We start from the raw sequence: 18,743 nt of genomic DNA on the forward strand, positions 1-18,743 counted from the left end.
CTAGATGAGATCCTGGAAAATAAAAAGATATTAAATGTTTGATTAAAAAATAAAGAAAATTTTAAGAATTAGAACATCTGCATGAAGCAACTTCAGTTAAGAATAATCTTTTTTTTAATGCTAGTTCATTAGTGGTGATGAATTAATAAAGGATGTTAGCACTACACAAAACCAGATTGGGGTATTCAGAAACCCTCTATACCATCTTTGCCATTTTCTGTTAGTCTAAAATTATCTTAAAATAAAAGTTTATTATAGAAACCAACATTTTATTTCATAATAGTCAAGTATGCTAAATCTCCCTATTATTTATTGAGGGTGTTATATAATTTCTCTTTTTAAATTGTTATCTCCTTAAATGTGAGAGTCACTAACGTCTATTAGAATCTCATAAAAAATTAGGAACTTGGGTTTCCCTAAAATACCACCTATCCCTGGATCCATCACTGAGAGACCCTAATTTATTTGCTCTGGTGTGTTGCTGGACAAGAGGGTTTTTAAACACTTCACATTGATTTCAATGTACAGCCAAAGTTGGGAAGTCTTTTTGTTTGTTTTGTATTGCAGTTATTAGCTGTGTTTCCCTCCTCAAAATGCAAATAGCTGACCAATTAAATCAGCATCTCTAGGGAGGGTTGTTAAACATATAGCTTTCTAGTTTCTACTCCAGCAGTTAGGATGATGATCTCTCGAGATCTGAGGTCAAAAAATTCAAATTTGGCAGCAAATAATTCAGCCTTATGCAAATTTAAATGGCTGGTAGTGCCTCATTATAAGGAAAGCAAAGAGCAGTGAGGAAGAGAATGATTCGAGGCAGGAAGAAAGTGAAGAAACCAGAGGGAACTTGATGGAGTGAAAGGTAAGTTTTACAGAGTGAGACAGAGAAGAGGACAAAGAAGAAGGCAAAGAAAGTGAAACGAGAACTCAGTTACTGGCTTTGTGATTACTCACCTACCATATGTATTTCCAATATACTGTCTTATTAAATTGTTACAAGAACCCCTTTAGTTTGGTATTGTTCCCATCTCACATATGAGAAAGGAGACCCAGCGAGGGTTGATAAGTTGCCCTGGGAGAGTGTGAAGACCCTGGAGCAGAGCCAGCAGGGAAGAGTATGAAGCCAGTGTTGCATGCTGCCCAGGAGAAGACAGCACAGTGGACAATGCAGCTGCAGGCTGATATCACTGAAAAAAAAATAAATAAAGTCACGAAAAACCTAGGGCATATCCTGAATCTGAGTCAGTGATTCTACAGAGAACTGCTCTTCTAAAGTCAATACACTCACTAAATACTTTATTTTAATATTGAAAGAGCATGTGAGTGTCTTGACCTTACATCTGTGTTTTCCTTATATTGTTGAGTATTTGCTCTCTGAAATAATGTTGTGTATTTTCTAGCTGTTGATATATCCTCTATTTTTTTAGGAGTTTCTACTGGAGTACCTGTAAAGACATACCTGAGTCATGGGGATTTGAACCCAGAAGAGTCCAGGGGGATTTGTACCCTCTGTGAGGCCCCTAACACCTGGAGTTACACCTGTGATGTTGAGTTTGGAGGTGTAGGTCTGTGTGGGTAGGCACGTTGAAGCCCCAGTGCCAAACTCTGAGAAGCAATGAGCAGATAATATTGCTGAAAAGGCCACACTATGGAACAAGAGTATTTAATCACGCTGTAGAATATGTAGACGCTAGTTGTAAATGGAGAACATCAGGGGAAACACCTAATACTCTTTGGAAATATTGCTGGTGTGATACATAGTTTACTTGGGGGTGGGGGAGCTGTAGTACCACCTAGTTTATCTGCACAGAGAACAGGAAGAAGAACCTGTGCTCAGAATTAGAAAGCATCCCTGGATGATGAGAGGAGGCTGCCATATGTTGAGGGGAGACACTCTCTCATCAATGAGTATTACTTGTGCTGCTGCATTTTTTTTTTTTTTTTTTGCGCTGCTGCATTTCGGTGAGAAAGGGTCTTAAGGCAGAGAAGGGAGGAAAGGAGATGAATGTGCCAGCTGCATGAATGAGTTCAGAGGAGACTCTGTCTCAGACTAAGAGCAAAACTTCTGTGACAGACATGAAGGTCTAATTCGACCTCCCTTCTGTTTTCTCTTTACTTTACCCTCAGTTGGTGACCTAGCGTTTCCTGGGTTCTGACATAAGACAGGATTAACTGAATCACTATGATAATTTGTTTAACATATTCTACAGTTTGTTGAAATAAGAGAAACAATACCACTGTCTAGTGATCTGAACTGCTAGCATGACCTGTAATGTGCCATGGCTTGTCCATTTCCCTAGGTATATAAAAATATTTGAGAAAATAACATGTGATAATCACTTAGAAAATGCCACTGGTTATTTAGTATTAGAATTTGTTCAGGTAACATCTTGACTGTATAGTTAAACATAATTTGGACTAAAAGGCCTCCAGGCCAATAGAATTAAGTTTGATTTAAGTGTTCATATTCAACATGTTCCATGGATTTTTTTAACTAAATTAGGTAATGTTAAATCCCAAATCGTTTTAGAGGTCTTTTTTTTTTTTTAGTATTTTGAACTGGAACCAAGGGAATGGTTCTGGGAGGTCATTTTTTCATAATTAGCTTTGTTGAGGTATAATTGATATACAAGAAACTTCACATATTTAAAGTATACAACCCAGTTAACCCAACATACATATATATCTGCAAAACCAATGATATCCAGGTAATAAACATATCTATCTCCTGCAAAACTTTTCTCCTGCTCCTTTGTGTTTGGTTCCATTTTTCTTTTTAATTTGTTTTTTTTGTTTTTTTTTTTGTGGTAGGAACAATTAGAGCAACATGAGATCTACTGTCTACAAAAAGAATAATATGAGCTCTACTTTCTTAACAAAATCTTAAGTGTATCATACAGTATCATTAACTATAGGCACAATATTGTACATCAGATCTCTAGACTTTATTTCTTACATAATAAAAACTTTACCCCCATGAGTTCCCCATTTCTCCCTCAACTCATTCCCTAGGGACCACCATTCTATGCTCTGCTTCTATGTTTGGCTATTTTAGGTACCTCATTTAAGTGCAATCATGCAGTATTTGTCTGTGACTGGCTTACTTCACTTAGTATAATGTGTTCTTGTCACATCCATGTTGTCAAATATGGCAAGATCTCCTTTTTCAAGGATGAATAATATTTCATTGTGTATATATGCCACATTTTCTTTATCTCTTAATCCACTGATATCCATTTAGGTTGAGTTCTTGAATATGACACCAAAGGCATAGGTGACAAAAACAAAACAAACAAGTGAGACTACATCAAACTAAAAAGCTTCCACACAGCAAAGGAAACAATCAACAGATTGAAAAGGCAATCTATGAAATGGTAGAAAATATTTGCAAACCATCTATCTGATAAAGGAGTAGTATTCAAAACATACAAGGAACTACTGTAACTCAAACAAAGGCAAAGCAAACCAAAACCAAAACCAAAAATAAAACAACTTATCTAATTTTTAAAATGGACAAAGACTTGAACAGACATTCTCCAAAGACATACAAATGGCCAACAGGTATATAAAAAGATGTTGACCATCACTAATTATTAGGGAAATGGAAATCAAAGCCATAATGAGATATTGTCTCCTACCTGTTAGGATAGCTATTACTGCCCCTTCCCCATAAAAGTTGTGTTGGTGAAGATGTAGAGAAATGGAAGTGCTTATATGCTATTGGTGTGAATGTAAAAGAGTGTAGTCAGTAAGGAAAATCGTATGGATAGTATGGAGGTCCCTCAAAAAATGAGAACTACCACCATGATCCAGCAATCCCACTTCCAGGCAGACATCTAAAAGAATTCAAATAAGAATCACAAAAGGGGTATGTAAACTCCCACATTCATTGCAGTGTTACTCATGATAGTCAGGACTCTGGAAGATCTTCCTGTCACTTTAGTTTAACACACCTAATTCCAAACTCACAAGTTCATGACTAAACCAGCTCCCTGACCAACTTCCTGTTGACCACCAATTTCCTGCCTGACCATCTCTCAGCTTCTCTCTTTCTCTCTTCCCTTCACCCTCCCCACTGCTCATTTGGACCCTGTTGGAGCAAGCAAGAACTCAGTCCACTGGATGCCAGCCCCTGTGAGAGCTGGTCTATAATTGACAAGGTGGGGTGGGACTGACGGTGAGAATTCCTGGAGTGACAACAAACTTGGGAGAAGGTAAGCATCATTGTGTGTACTGCAGGCACATCTTTGGCATCCTTGAAGAAATTATAAAGGGAAGCATTCTGGAATCAAAATAAGTCCCTTTCTAATGCACTGTTCTTCTAGCACCTGCTCTCCTGACCTAGTTTAATACCTTCCCTGCTGGAGAGGAGAGGCAGTGGGACTAGTTCTTTTATCAAAGAGAAATACAAGGGTGTATTTAAAGAGGAAGGGCGATACATTGACAAACTGGCACAATTGACTTCTTGGCATTGCCTATGATATATTTTATCAGTTCATATATTTTCATTTTTTGTTTTCTTTCTTCTAAAGTGCTTAAATCTGACTGCTGGTGGTGCACCTCAGCATTAGAGGACTGAGAACTGGTTCAGCAAAAAGGGGAATGCACTACATAGCAGGTGGACATGGTATATACCTGTGAATGAGAAGACACCTGTCCTGGAATTCATTTGCTCAACAACACTTCCGTGCTTAGTGTCAGGCTGTCAGGGAAAAGAGTGAGCATTGTACTTGATATAAAAGGAATCAGACATTAAATAACAGACGTTTCTAAGTTTTTATTCTAATTCCAGTTAGCTAATATACAGTATCATATTAGTCTCAGGTGTACAATATAATGATTCAACACTTCCATACATCCCCCCAGTGCTCATCAAAAGTGCGCTCCTCCAACCCCATCACCTATTTCCCTCATTCCACCCACTCCCCTCATCTCTGCTAATTAATCATCAACTTGTTCTCTGTAGGTAAGAGCCTCATTCTTGGCTTGTTTCTATTTCTCTTTCTCCTCATCCTTTGCTCATTTGTTTTGTTTCTTGAATTCCACATATGAGCGAAATCAAATGGTATTTGTCTTTCTGTCTGACTTATTTTACTTAATACTCTACTTTCTAGCTCCATCCATCATGCAGATGGCAAGATTTCATTCTTTTTATGGCTTAATAATATACCGCATCTTCCTTATCCATTCATCAACTGATGGACACTTGAGCTTCTTCCGTATCTTGGCCGTTGTAAATGATGCTGCTATAAACATTGAGGTGCATGTATCCCTTTGAATTAGTGTTCTTGAATTCTTTGGGTAAATACCTAGTAGTGCAATTGCTGATTATATGGTAGTTCTATTTTTAACTTCTTAGGAGAACTCCATACTGTTTTCCACAGTGGCTGCATCAACTTGTATCCTTACCAACAGTGCACAAGGGTTCCTTTTTTCCCACATCCAGGCCAACACCTGTTGTTGATTTTAGTCATGTTTCCTTCTAGTTTTGATTTGCATTAATCTGATGATAAGTGATGATGACCATATTTTCATGTTTTTTGGCCATCTATTTGTCATCTTTGGAGAAATGTCTGTAAATATCTTCTGTCCATTTTTAAATTAGATTATGTGTTTTTGGGTGTTGAGTTTTATAAACACCCAAAAGGGTTATATTGGATACTAACCAATCTTTGGTTAGGATAGATTGGATACTAACCAATCTAACCCTATATTGGATATGTCACCTGCAAATATCTTTTCCCATTCTGTAGGTTGCCTTTTAGTTTTCTTGATTATTTCCTTTACCATACAGAAGCTTTTTATTTTGAAATAGTCCTAATAGTTTACTTTAGCTTTTGTTTCTTTTGCCTCAGGAGATAGATCTAGAAAATAGTTGCTATGGCTGATGTCAAAGAAGATACTGCTATGTTCTCTTCTAGGATTTTTATGGTTTCAGGTGTCACATTTAGGTCTTTCATCCATTTTGAATTTATTTTTATTATAAGAAACCAGTCCAGTTTCATTCTTCTGCATGTTGCTGTCCAGTTTTCCCAACCCATTTGTTGAAGGGACTGTCCTTTTCCCATTGGGTACTCTTTCCTGCTTTGCCAAAGACTGATTTGCTTTATTGTTGTAAATTTATTTCTGGATTTTCTATTCCCTTCCATTGACCCATGTGTCTATTTTTGTGCCGGTATCAGATTGTTTTGATGACTACAGCTTCGTAATATAACTTAGAGTCTGGAATTGTGATGCCTCCAGCTTTGCTTTTCTTTTTCAACATTGCTTTGGCTATTTGAGGTCTTTTGTGGTTCATACAAATATTAGAATTGTTTGGTCTAGTTCTGTGAAAAATGCCATTGGTATTTTGATAGAGATTGTGTTAAATATGTAGATTGCTTTCAGTAGTAGAGTCATTTTAACAATATTTGTAAAAAACAGATTTTTGAGAATAAGGAATACAATCATGTATAATCAGTGCTTCTACAGTTATTTCTAACCACCATGAATAATATTCTACATTGCATTGTGGAGGTCATTATTGTAAAGTAAATCTCTCTCTCTTAGAAAGTTTTTCATAATATGAATAATGTCACAAATTATTTTCATGAATTCAAAACTGTAGCACTTTACTCTCATAAAACTAGTAATCATATCTGGTTGCACCAAATATACTGAAAATCACCTGCCTGTCTATTTGTGACTGTGACTGAACTCGGGTCATTCTTCATTGGTAATGCCAGGACATTATCTTTATAGTTATTTTCCCCTGTCTTGAGAGGACAGGATGAAAGATGGTCTTAACTTTACCTAGCAGAAGCAATGCCACAATTATTGAGATAAGCTCACCACATAAACCAGCAATTCTTTATCCAAACAAGAGCCTGGATTGGAATCCTCTGAAAATGTGCTGAAGGATGCTAAGAGTTGCCATAATCTATGTAATAAATGAAACTTCCACACTCCTCCCAAGAAAGGTTGTTTCCTAATTGGTATTCAGAGTTTGTTGGACTGGGTACTATTTCACTGTGGAAAGAGAAAACCTAAAGTGTAAAAGAAAGGAGATGTAGAGAAGAAGGCCAAGCAAGGGTGGAGAGGATGTTGTTGGTCTTGGGACTCATTCAGCCATTCAGTAATTCGTACTACCAATTCGCTATTCCAGGAAAATAGAAAAATCATTAGTTCAATAATTGCATTTCTTTTTAAATATGACAAACTTAATGATAAAAATAAATCAAGTAAAGTAATTTATTTTGTTTAAAATACATAAAATAGGGACGCCTGGGTGGCTCAGTAGTTGAGGTCTGCCTTCAGTTCAGGGTATGATCCTGGGGTCCAGGGATCGAGTCCCACATCAGGCTCCCAGCATGGAGCCTGCTTCTCCCTCTGCCTGTGTCTCTGCCTCTCTCTGTGTGTGTCTCTCATGAATCAATAAATAAAATCTAAAAAACTAAAATAAAATATAGTATTCTCTCTCAGAATGATCCAAAATGTCTGTTTATTTATATATTTACCTAGGGTAAAATGCCAGCAGGCCTCATAAATATAGGACATCCAGCACTTAATAACTCATGAAAGATCCTGAGTGATTAGAGACCTTTCTATTTGTTCTATTCATGTGGTAGAAGCTCACTAAATGCTGAATAATTGGTAGAACCTGTGCACTGAGGCACTGGACTAAAAATCAATTCCACAGGTAATATTTTCTTTGTGCTGGATGATTCTTCCACACTTCGGTTCCTGAATTGAGAGGAAGCTCTCAAAGGGAGATGTCAATGTCCTCCAGAGGATTATTTACATTTCCAATATAGCTGGGGTTAAAAGGCCCTCACAGAAAAACAGCAGGTAATAACCTGGGCTGCAGGGGGCCCCACGGGAGGATGCTGCCAGAGTTAGTTATTTGAAGAATGTAAGGCAAATACCACCCTGTCAATAATGCTGAGCTCTTTCAGAAGATGAGTTGTGGGAGAATAAATCATAAATACGTTTTCAGGTGTCAGTCAGGAAATAAGCTATTACTTTGTCCGAAGTGAAGCAGTTGGGAACAGAGCAGAATATTGCATGTCTGGATGCTTCTGTGAGCTCTGCATGCCATGACAACTGGGCCAGGGGTGGGAGGGACAATCATTCCCAAGGGTAAGTGGATCACAGCAGGTTTTCCTTCTGAATTCAGAATACAGAGGCTAAGGGGTATAAATGGATAATTCATTTCCCTAACTCCATGCATGACACTCTTGAGAACATCCAGACTGTTGAATGGTTTAATGGAGACTATTGGGCAGGTCCAGGGTTATGGGGAGTGGGGGCGCTGATGGATATCCTAATTCAAGCAGCATCGTTTCCTGCTCTTGCTGTGTTGAAACTTGGGAAATCACACATTCACTCTGTAAAAAGGACTGATCAGAAGCTTTGCCAGCTGCTGCTGGGAAGCAAAAATCTTAATTTTTGCTTAATTTTTAATACCTGAACTGAAGTTCAGGTATTTTAAAATGAAATACCTCCAGGTAACTCATATTTTGCATAGAACGTGAGTCATTTGTTATTATCATAGGAAAGATATCTTTGAAATTCTAAAAACTTTAATCATCTATCCATCATGTGGATCTCAGTAACAAAAAGATCTGGGTGGCAAAAGATTGTTTCCCTTTCAGTAGTTCTTTGGTCTTATGTTTGAGTGGCATAAGAAAATAAAAACAGAAAATCTCAGACTGGGACTTGCACAAACACAGGTGGCCACAATCAGAAACATGGGCATTGAAACTTCACTGTGCTCTTTAGGACCTTTCTTCTGTCACAGTTTTGTCTGAACTAAAGTGGCAACTTGCCTGTTGAGGCTTACACAAACCAGTTTTAGATGTGGCCAGAGTTACCTTACAGACCATTTTAAAAAAATGCTTTTGAACTCTGCATTTGTAGGCCTTCTCAAGCTGTGGCTACAATTCCAAACACAGTTCTGAAATATGGAATTTTTCCAGACACCAAGTAATTCTTAGAATACCTGGGTATCCTATCATTAACTCTATTCTGATACTGTCTGCCTGGAGCTAGCATCAGATCTTACACGTCCTGTCTCTCCCCCCACTTCAGATGCCAATCACAAGTCCAGGTTGTCACCTGTGTCTGACCTACTAACTATAGATTAAAGGTGCCAATGCCCCCCTCGTTGGGTTCCATTAATTGGTTGGGGTGGTTCACAAAACTCAGAGAAATACCTTAATCACCAGATTGCTGGCTTATTATGAAAGGTTATAATAGACCAGACAGAGAAAGGCATAGAACAGGGGAATTGAAAGACCTTGGAACATTCATGCTCCATGAGCATGCAACTGGCTCCAAATCTTGTGTTCACCAACCTAGAAGCTTTTGGAACCCAGTTCTTTTGGGTTTTTATGGAACCACTCCTGGCTGAGAGCCAGATTCAATTCCTAGGTGCTTTCTAAAGCTCATCTCACTAACATAAACTCAGGTGTAGTTGATACGCTTTGTTATGAATATAAAATCCAAAGGTTTTAGGAGCTTTGTGCCAGGAATGGAGATGAAGACCAAATGCATATTTCGTATTGTAAATCACAATATTACCATGGCTTTTATGTTTCTGTTGGTGCCTGGTATCTTCTCAGATATCAGAATTCTATAAAATCCTTCTTTTACCCTCAGGTTGTGGGTTTATCTCACTGAGAGTCTTTTTCCCCCTATTACATTAAGAAAAATCATTCTTTTTAAATTGATATTACATGTTGAAGGATTTTTTTCTAAAATAGACCCTTAGATTCTTCAGTTAGACTCTTGTAAGGTAGGATTGTATGTCCTTGCTATTTTATTTTATCTTTAAAGAAATCAGGGGATCCCTGGGTGGCTCAGCAGTTTCCCGCCTCCCTTTGGCCTGGGGCGCGATCCTGGAGTCCCGGGATTAAGTCCCCCACCCGGCTCCCGGCATGGAGCCTGCTTCTCCCTATGCTTGTGTCTCTGCCTCTCTCTCTCTCTCTGTCTCTTTCTCTCTCTCTCTCTCTCTATATATATATGCATATATAGATAGATAGATAGATAGATAGATAGATAGATAGATACATGTATATATATATATATCATAAATAAATAAAAATAAATTAAAAAAAAAGAAAAAAGATATCACTCCGCAAGTTTGGAGAATTCTGCTGTATACACATCTATGTCACTTCTTGTTCCCAGAACTTTGGCATATAACTCAGTAATATTAAGCAGCTTGCTTAGTAAAGCTAAGCAGCTTACCTCTAGGATTTCAACCTAACAGTCTTTCATTTGGCCATCCTCTTAAATACTAAAATCAATACTTGTTAAAGTTTAACAATAAGCACTAAAACTATTTAACAGTAAAATCTAATTGGTGTTGGAAAACTATCAATCTTTATGTTTTTAATGCAAAGGAAGGTAATATTCCTGATTTTCACTTTCAGTATTCATCAATTTGAGCAGAGAAAAGAGAATATGACTAAAGCAGAGCAAAGCTGTTAGGAGGATGAGTGAATAAATATACATCTATTGATTAGTTGGAAATCCATCTCAGCATCAGAATTAACTAAAGTGTTGGGAGATAATCCTCCATATGTTTCTCAAGTTTCTGCAAGTCTGTGAACAGCAACAATAATTGACTTTATTCTGGACTGTCTTTCCAAGGATGTTTATGTAGCAAACGACTTGGAATAATAGTGATAGAGGGTAGGCTTCCTTACTACCTAGAAAGATAGAGTGTCTTCCACCAAACAAAAAGCAGGCACATTTACTGCCTATTATAAAATATTCAGGTTCCCTAAATTCAGGATTCCTCTCCTTTAATACAACCCGTGAATATGAAAATACCATCTAATGCTCCTTATATCTTCCTGCTGTAAGTAAAGAATAAGCTTGAGGTTATTTAATATGAAAAAGATTAGAGAACTGGAAAAATGTGTTGCCCTTGGTATGATCCCAACTTACACAGGAGATCTTATTAATATTGAGAGATGTCTATACTATATTCATCTTGGGCTAAAAGTTTCAAATCCCAACTCGTCATGAAATTGGCTTTGAAAAAAATAAAAAAAAAAATAAAAATAAAAAAAAAAAAAAAAAGAAATTGGCTTTGAAAAAAATGAGGTCATTTATTGAGTTGAAATATCTTCCTTAAAACAAACAAACAAACAAACAAAACCTATCTTCCCTAAGAGTTTGTAGAACTCTAGCATCTTTACTTGACCCTGGCATTGTTCTTTGTTTCCAAGAATCACTGTAAAAAGAAATTATAAAAGTGTTACATTAGGGGGTGCCTGAATGGCTCAGTCTGCCTTTGGCTCAGGCCATAATCCCAGGGTCCTGAGATCAAGTCCCAATATTGAGCTCCCTGCTCAGCCAAGAAACTGCTCTCCCTCTGCTTGCTGCTCTCCCTGCTTGTACTCTCTTCTCTTTCTCTCTGTCAATATATATTTTTTAAATCCTTAAAAATTAAAAAAAAATAAAGTGTTACATTAACAAGTCTTGGTATTTCCCAGGCACCATGCAAAATCCCTCCTGTATATTGTTAATCTTCACAGAAAACTCAAGATCTGAATACTACGCTATTTTCATCTTTTTTACAGAGGAATACAATTAATTTATTCTGTGCCTGGGGATTTAAGCAATTAATGGGCAGGAATGAGATTTGAATTCCTATCTGGGCATCTCAAAAGCTCACCTTCTCAACAAGATGCAGTTTGTCACACCTGTTTCCACTTTCATGTATTCCATTTAATTCAGTTCTGAAATTCACTCAGATGCTGGATAAATTTCATAACCTTCTTTTAAACCAATAAGAGCCCACTCCTTTGTTAAGCATAGTATTCTACCAATGGGCTGTGGAAATACCACTTTCTATGACGTAAATCAACATTGAAGTCCACCATTGTAGCTGCTGCCTCTTGGAAATAAGAAAACAAAGCACTATTTGGGAATGTGAGTGTTCTCATCCAATGTGTCTTTTTTATGAGGTCTGGTGTCTGTGTTTCTGTGATTCTCCTAAAAGGAGATGCGCCATGATGACATTCCAGGGCTGGGATGAGAAGTCTGAAGAGGTGGAAAGCAATGAAGATTTCCAGCCCTCATCCTCAGTGACTTTGAAGTTCACATGTTCCTGGTGCCATCACTCAAACTGTGGCTGCTCCGTGATTTTCCTGGTATGGTGATAATGTGGACTGGCTGCTGTACAAGGTGAGCCATTAGGCTGCCACAGGGTTCAGCCAGAGTTTTGCTTCTGTACATTTGGTTGAACCAGAAATCACTCTCCTTCCATATCTAGCATATTAAATTATCTTAGGTTTGAATATATTATTTCTGAAAAAGATTACTGTGAATGGATTGTGAACAACTTTTCTTTTTCTGATCTATAGGCAAAGAAGTTCTGTTAATGATTCAGTGGTAGTGGACGGGGCTTTGATTACTTACTTTGATTGTAAATCTACCAAGTGGTGATCCTATGCAACAATCAGAAATAAAATTACTGACCTTACAAATTAATTTGTTTGCAATTAAATATCTTTCATGCTATTGTTTTAGGAAGGTCCCGAAAGTATTTTTTATGCATTTTCTATAGATTCCTATCCCATAATCTTACTGCACTTTCCCTATAAAATTAGTACCCATGTTGCTAGTGCTTAGGAGATATTAAATACAAGCAAAGCTTTACTATCATTTTGTTTTCTGTTATAACAATCTGGTTTGTGAAGCAATAGAGAGGAAATAGGCTCACTTAAGGAAAAAAGAATAAAGTCACCCCAATCAATTCAATTGGATAGTGTCAAGGTTTAGATGGAAGGGAATGAAATGGCTTTGAGATATTTTCCTTTTTCCATGAAATTACGTTTGCATGTCTTGTGGCCTTCAATCAGAAACCATCTAGAGAACAAAAACCACCTCAGGAAAGGTGTTGCATTTGTTTTCGGGAGGGAGGCTTCCCTTGGTTTGATTTGGAAACGCTGGTTGCCACAGAGGTTCCTCACAGGGCATGAAGATCAGAGGGCTGCAAAGCGTGAGTTCCTCCTCCTCATTTATCATGGATTGTCACCGGCATCGTTCTCTGACACAAGACATCGCTCAGGAGGTCCTTGGTCCCGATGTGTCCCCGCCCCCCAGAGCTTCCCCAGAGGGACAGCTCTGGCTGCATCTAGAACCCTCTCCCAGTGAAGCCCTGGGTGTTTTCTTTTTTTACTGTGTGCCGCCTCAGTTACCCTTAGCCCAATATTTAGAAATAGAAAGAAAAAAAATGCAAAGTGATAATGCCATGAAACATAACTGTTTGCTGGGTCCCCTAAGACACAGTTACACAACTTCTGTGGAGAACATTAACAGGGAGTTAATTAGCCTTTTTTTTTTTTTTTTAAATTTTTTTATTTATTTATGATAGTCATACAGAGAGAGAGAGGGAGAGAGAGAGAGGCAGAGACACAGGCAGAGGGAGAAGCAGGCTCCATGCACCGGGAGCCCGATGTGGGATTCGATCCCGGGTCTCCAGGATCGCGCCCTGGGCCAAAGGCAGGCGCCAAACCGCTGCGCCACCCAGGGATCCCTAATTAGCCATTGTTTTGACTGATAGTTAAGTCCACAGATTTTCTTTCTATGGGACTGATGTGCTATCTGGGCTAATCTGCCAAAGTTTAATAAGCAGAGGTTTCACAACAGCATGAAAAATAAATCATCTGAGATGAAAAACTATTACAAACATCTGATCATCATTCTGAAAACTGCAGGCTCCCACCCACTACAAGTCATCAAAAGATAATAACCAAAAAGAGGGATCCTTGGAGAGCTACAGCTGAAATTCTGTATTTTAAAACACTGGGCAACTGTCGCAGCCGATGGGAACCAGGAATCCCAGCCACCGGGCCGTGCAGGTGGCAGTGGGGTCCCCGGCGCCCCAGGCTGCCCTCCCCGCACCCCCCGCCCCGCCCCCGGCACCTGCCGAGGCCCCGCGGCGGCCACGCGACGACCCCGAAGCGGAGCCGTGGGTCCCCGCGGGCCCCGCAGTCTGTGCAGTGACGCCCCCCCCCCCCCCCCCCCCGCTGCACCCGGCCTCACCCCCCGCAGAGCGGCCTCCGCCGCCGGGAGGCCCCCAGGGCCGCACCGCCTCCAGGACGCCCTCCAGGTCAGGGGCGCCTTCCCCGAGAGGGGCCCGGCTGGTGGCACCGCTGCTCTGACCGCGGCCCAGGGGGGGCGGGGGGGCTCCGCAAGCCCGGCCCTTGGCGCAGAGCCCCGCGCGGACCTGGAGCACAGGCCTGGACGGGGCTTGCCCTCCACGGAGGAGGGGAAGGCGAGCCCTGCGAGGCCCCTGCGGGTGGTCCTGCCTCTAACTCTCCTGCCGTCCGAGCTCTGAGCTTTTGACCTGCCTCTGACCGCCGAGGGAGGGAGACCCTGGGAGCCCGGTCATTCAGCTCGGGGCCCACGCGGCAGGCCCCGGGCCAGGAGGTGTCTGACCCCGGAGCCGGGGCCCTTCTCCACCTCCTGGCTCCCTCTGGAGAACCGGGGTGAAGGCCTGGGCTCCCCTGGGTCCTCTCTCCATGTCTCTGGAAGCACTTTCTTCACCTGTAGAAGCGCGCTCCGTCCATTCCCGCCCAGCACACAAGGTAGTCAAGCTACCAAGAAAGAAAATAAAACAAAGCTCAGCCAGGGAGGGAGGTGACTGCGATGTCTAGGTGGGGAGACAGAACCTAAAGTTAAAGTACTTAGTTTATCCTTCCAAGGTTCAAGAAAATCAGAAAACTATTATTTTGCAAGTTAGGCACCGTCCTTTCATTTGATTGCTCGGAACTCCTATCTTCCTGGGTATCTCTTCTTGGATCACTACTCATGAAGAGGAGACAAGCTATGCATTAGAGGCATCCTGGATGATTTTGACTGAATCTCTTATAATCGTTTAAGAGCTACTATCCATGTATTGCACCTCTATAAAGTGATCATGGGAGAGTTAATGGAGGAAAGCAGTTGAGGCGGAGCCTTGGTAGAGCAAAGAATAGGAGTCCCAAAGATGCACTCACTTGAGCAACCAAAATATGTAGTGGCACAGGGAAATGTCTCCAGGGGGTGATTCAGGAAAACCCACGAGAGAGCGGGGCACAAGAGACATGAATCATGAGAGAAGACGGTGCTGCGGGTATTTGGAGATGGAGCATTTTGTTGGAAGGACTGTTGAGTGTGAAAGCCTTTAGGCAGGAAGAAACTTGGCAGGATTGAGGGCAGAAAGGCCAGCAGCCCTGGAAGGTAGTGACAGGCAGGAGGAGGGCATCTAAAGGATCAAGAGGGGATACAGATGCAAGCCCCCATGAGCCCCATTAGACCGTGCAGAGTCTGGTTTCTGCTCACCTTTCAGCCTGAAATCACAGTGGTGTGTCAGTGTTCATTGACAGTTTAAGAAGGTCAGGCTTCCTCCTGATGGAAGGTCAACCTTCCTCCAGGTTACCAGTAGGTTCTAGGGAGGTAGGACTGGAGGAGCACAGAGACTCGAGGATGCTTGGAAGAGCCCCAAGCACCACATAATGCTGGTCTGGACCATGTAATTACCATTTGCAATATGAGAAGTGGATGCATCTCGAATGTAAAGCCAACTAGATGTGCTGCCAAAGCAGACGTGATGGGGTGCCAGCAAGAGAGAACCGAAGAAGGTGGGGGTTGGGGCCAGAGCAGCTGGATTTGGGGTGTTAGCAGCTGCGATGGGAAAGGCTCTGGGGGAGCAAACTTGCCTGGGCATGGACTTGGGTGGAGGGAGGTGGGACAAGAAAGCTAAAGTGCAGCAGGAAAGCAAGAGAGAGCCCCACTCCTCACCACCCCCATTCATCCATGAGGAGGTCTGATGGATCCTTCCCCATTGCCCCACTTTAGTAGCCACTTCCCACATAGCCATCATCTTCACTTGAGCATCCGCTCTTGCTCACCTCTATTCCATATTCCGTTTCTCATGAAACAGCATGAACTTTGAAAATGCAGATCAGATCCTATCATTTTGTTGCTTAAAATCCTCCACCGAGTATCTATCGGTCTTCGGGTAAATGTCACACCCTGGTTTATCCAGGATGGATCCTGGATGTCTGGTCCTGCCATCCTTTCATGCTCCAGCCACACCACACTCCCCTCTCCCAGTGCCACCCTGCATGACAGACTTCTCTTCCCCTTCAGCCTCCTCAAAGAGCCATTCTTGGGACCTTGGATATAACTGTTTTCTCTGCCCCATCTCTACATAGCTGGTCCCTTCCTGTCATTCAATCACAATTTAAATGTCATTTTTCAGAGAAATTCTTTCTGTCCACACTCTGTAAAATGGCCACTGCATCATATAACCTTGCTGAAATTCTCATTATGGTTATGATCACTGGCATGATTATTGATACATTTGCTATTTATGGGCTGTCTCTCCCAAGTGGAATTAAAGCACATGAAAAATGGCTCTGTTCTCTTTGACAGCATCTGACACCTAGAAACTCACAACACATTTGAATGAATTAATCGTTATTTCCCCAATGCCTTGCAATTGCACTTGGCAAAGTTTTCAAGGTTTGAGGTTTTTTGTAATATATGACACTCAAGAATCACCCAAGTGTCTCCATTTCTTTTCGCTGTACCACTTAGGTAGGGAATAACAAGTAATGTTCTTAATCTTTCCATCAAAATGCCTCTGTGGCAACTGTCTACTAGCTGCTCTGATATACCTAATTTTTCCTTAAGTTTTGAATTGAGAAGCATTATTTCAGAAAATTCAAACCCAATTTGTCATATTGTTAAAAATAGTCAGTAAGTGTACCATCCCCATGTATCGAAACCATTTGTCCTATTTGCCTCAGGACGGAGATTAGTGCACCTGCCATCATCAAAAGAAGCTTAGACTTCTCTTCAACTGGAGGCATTTCCCTCTCTGCTAGGGAACATTTCACCCTAAAAGATGGAGTCTCATTAGAAAGATAGCAGCATATTTGTAGATGGGCCACAATATCAATTTATTTCAGAATAAATGTGTAAACTAAGAAGATAACATTCCTTTACTTCCCCAAGAAAAGCAAAATGTTAATTTGATCTGAACGACAGAATCAGTTCTTGCTAAACTGGTCACTTATCAAATTGACTCCATTACACTCATGCCCCAATTGCCCCACAACAATTAGCCTGACTTAAATATGTTGCCAGAGTTTGGTGGATGATGGAAGAGAAAGGAAACAGTGCTGAAAACACTGTCACCCAACTGCGGCCTCTGAGTTCAAGAGTACAGTGAGGTGGCCCGCAGCCTCAGGATAAACATGGTTTATAAACTACAGCCCTGATCTGTCTCAAATTTTTGGATAAAATGTTAGGCAATTAAACTTACAAGTATTAGGTATATCTTTTTTTTATTAAAATAATACCCGGAATGCTAGGAAGTAGAATGCATCTGCATGTGAATTTATGTGATAAAAGATAGAATTGTAAAGAGAAATTCCTTGACCCCTAGGCATAAGGACTGCTTAAGTTTTATCCTCAAAATCTCTGTGGAATGTCCCCACTTCCATTCAGTTCTCACTACTATCAGGGATTTCCCCAGGAAAATATGAGAAGCCCTGTGATAAGTAAGACCACCCTCCTGCTGCCCTGGCCCCAAGGCCCAACACACACATCCACCTCCGAGTTGTGCTTTCTTTTCTCTCTTGGCAAACCCCAAGTAACTCTTCCATGATCTGCTCATAAACACTCCTTCAAGGAAATCTTCCCGTACAGAACCCATGTAAGATGCCAACCTCAGTGTTATGAGCTTCTGCGACTTGCCTATTCCACTAGCCTTCAATATCTGCTCCTCCACCAGGCTGTGAGCTCCTTGATGACCACTGAGTAATTATTCGTTTTTCTCCCTCTCTTCTGTTGCAGATTGTCCCTGACCCCATAGATGTAAATTTCCTGCCCACCTTGCTTTCAATGACCACATTTCCTCATCCAAAGATCTATTGTATCTTTACCTTCCACTGTCCCTCACTTCTTCCTACTTACTGGTTTTTAAACCAGGTACAGAATACAAAACCTGAGCAATTTTCCCCCTCTGGTTTAGTTCTTTTGTCTCAAAGCAGAGCTCCTTTCTCTTCATCATCTTCTTTAGGTGGATTTAGCGGTGATAATGTTTACTAAGGTGTGCTCCATGGAAGTGAACAAGTCAGGGGTTTTAACCTTGATTCTGCTAGAGTTACTGCTTTCATCAATCCAGGGTTACTTTTTATGGTTCTGTCTCAGGTTGGGATTCCTGATCCATGTAGACAATGCAAATTCAGATTACACACCTCTGTATGGCAAGGACCCAATAGAGAGTTTTCCAGAATTCAACAACTATTTGCTGATTACCAACCATGTGTGAGATACTGCTTTAGATGAGATACAGCATGAACCAGAGTCAACAAGCCTGTTCTCAGGATGCTTAAATTTCAAGGAGAGTGGGCCTCTTATCATGGAGACACAGGAAGAGAGCAAGCTCTTTTGGGGTGGTGGTTTTCTTTAAATGATTAGACTGGTAGCACTGAAAATCCCCAGTTGTATGCCAGGGAGGCAGCTCTATTCCCCTTCTTGGGTTGACTCAAGCCCACAGAACCTGTCCCCCCTTGGGATTTCTAATCTTATCCTTTGCATGCCTATATCCAATTCCTATATCACCTTGCTTGAATTCTGTAACATGTCCTGACCACACTGTTTCCCTTGTTTTTAAGCTAAGCAATTTATTAAGGTCATTTTTGTTATGGTTTATTTAGCACACCTCAGGGTGTCCATAAAGTCTGGAAATA

The sequence above is a fragment of the Vulpes lagopus genome, chromosome 17, assembly GCF_018345385.1.
Source record: "Vulpes lagopus strain Blue_001 chromosome 17, ASM1834538v1, whole genome shotgun sequence".
NCBI classification, from domain to species: domain Eukaryota; kingdom Metazoa; phylum Chordata; class Mammalia; order Carnivora; family Canidae; genus Vulpes; species Vulpes lagopus.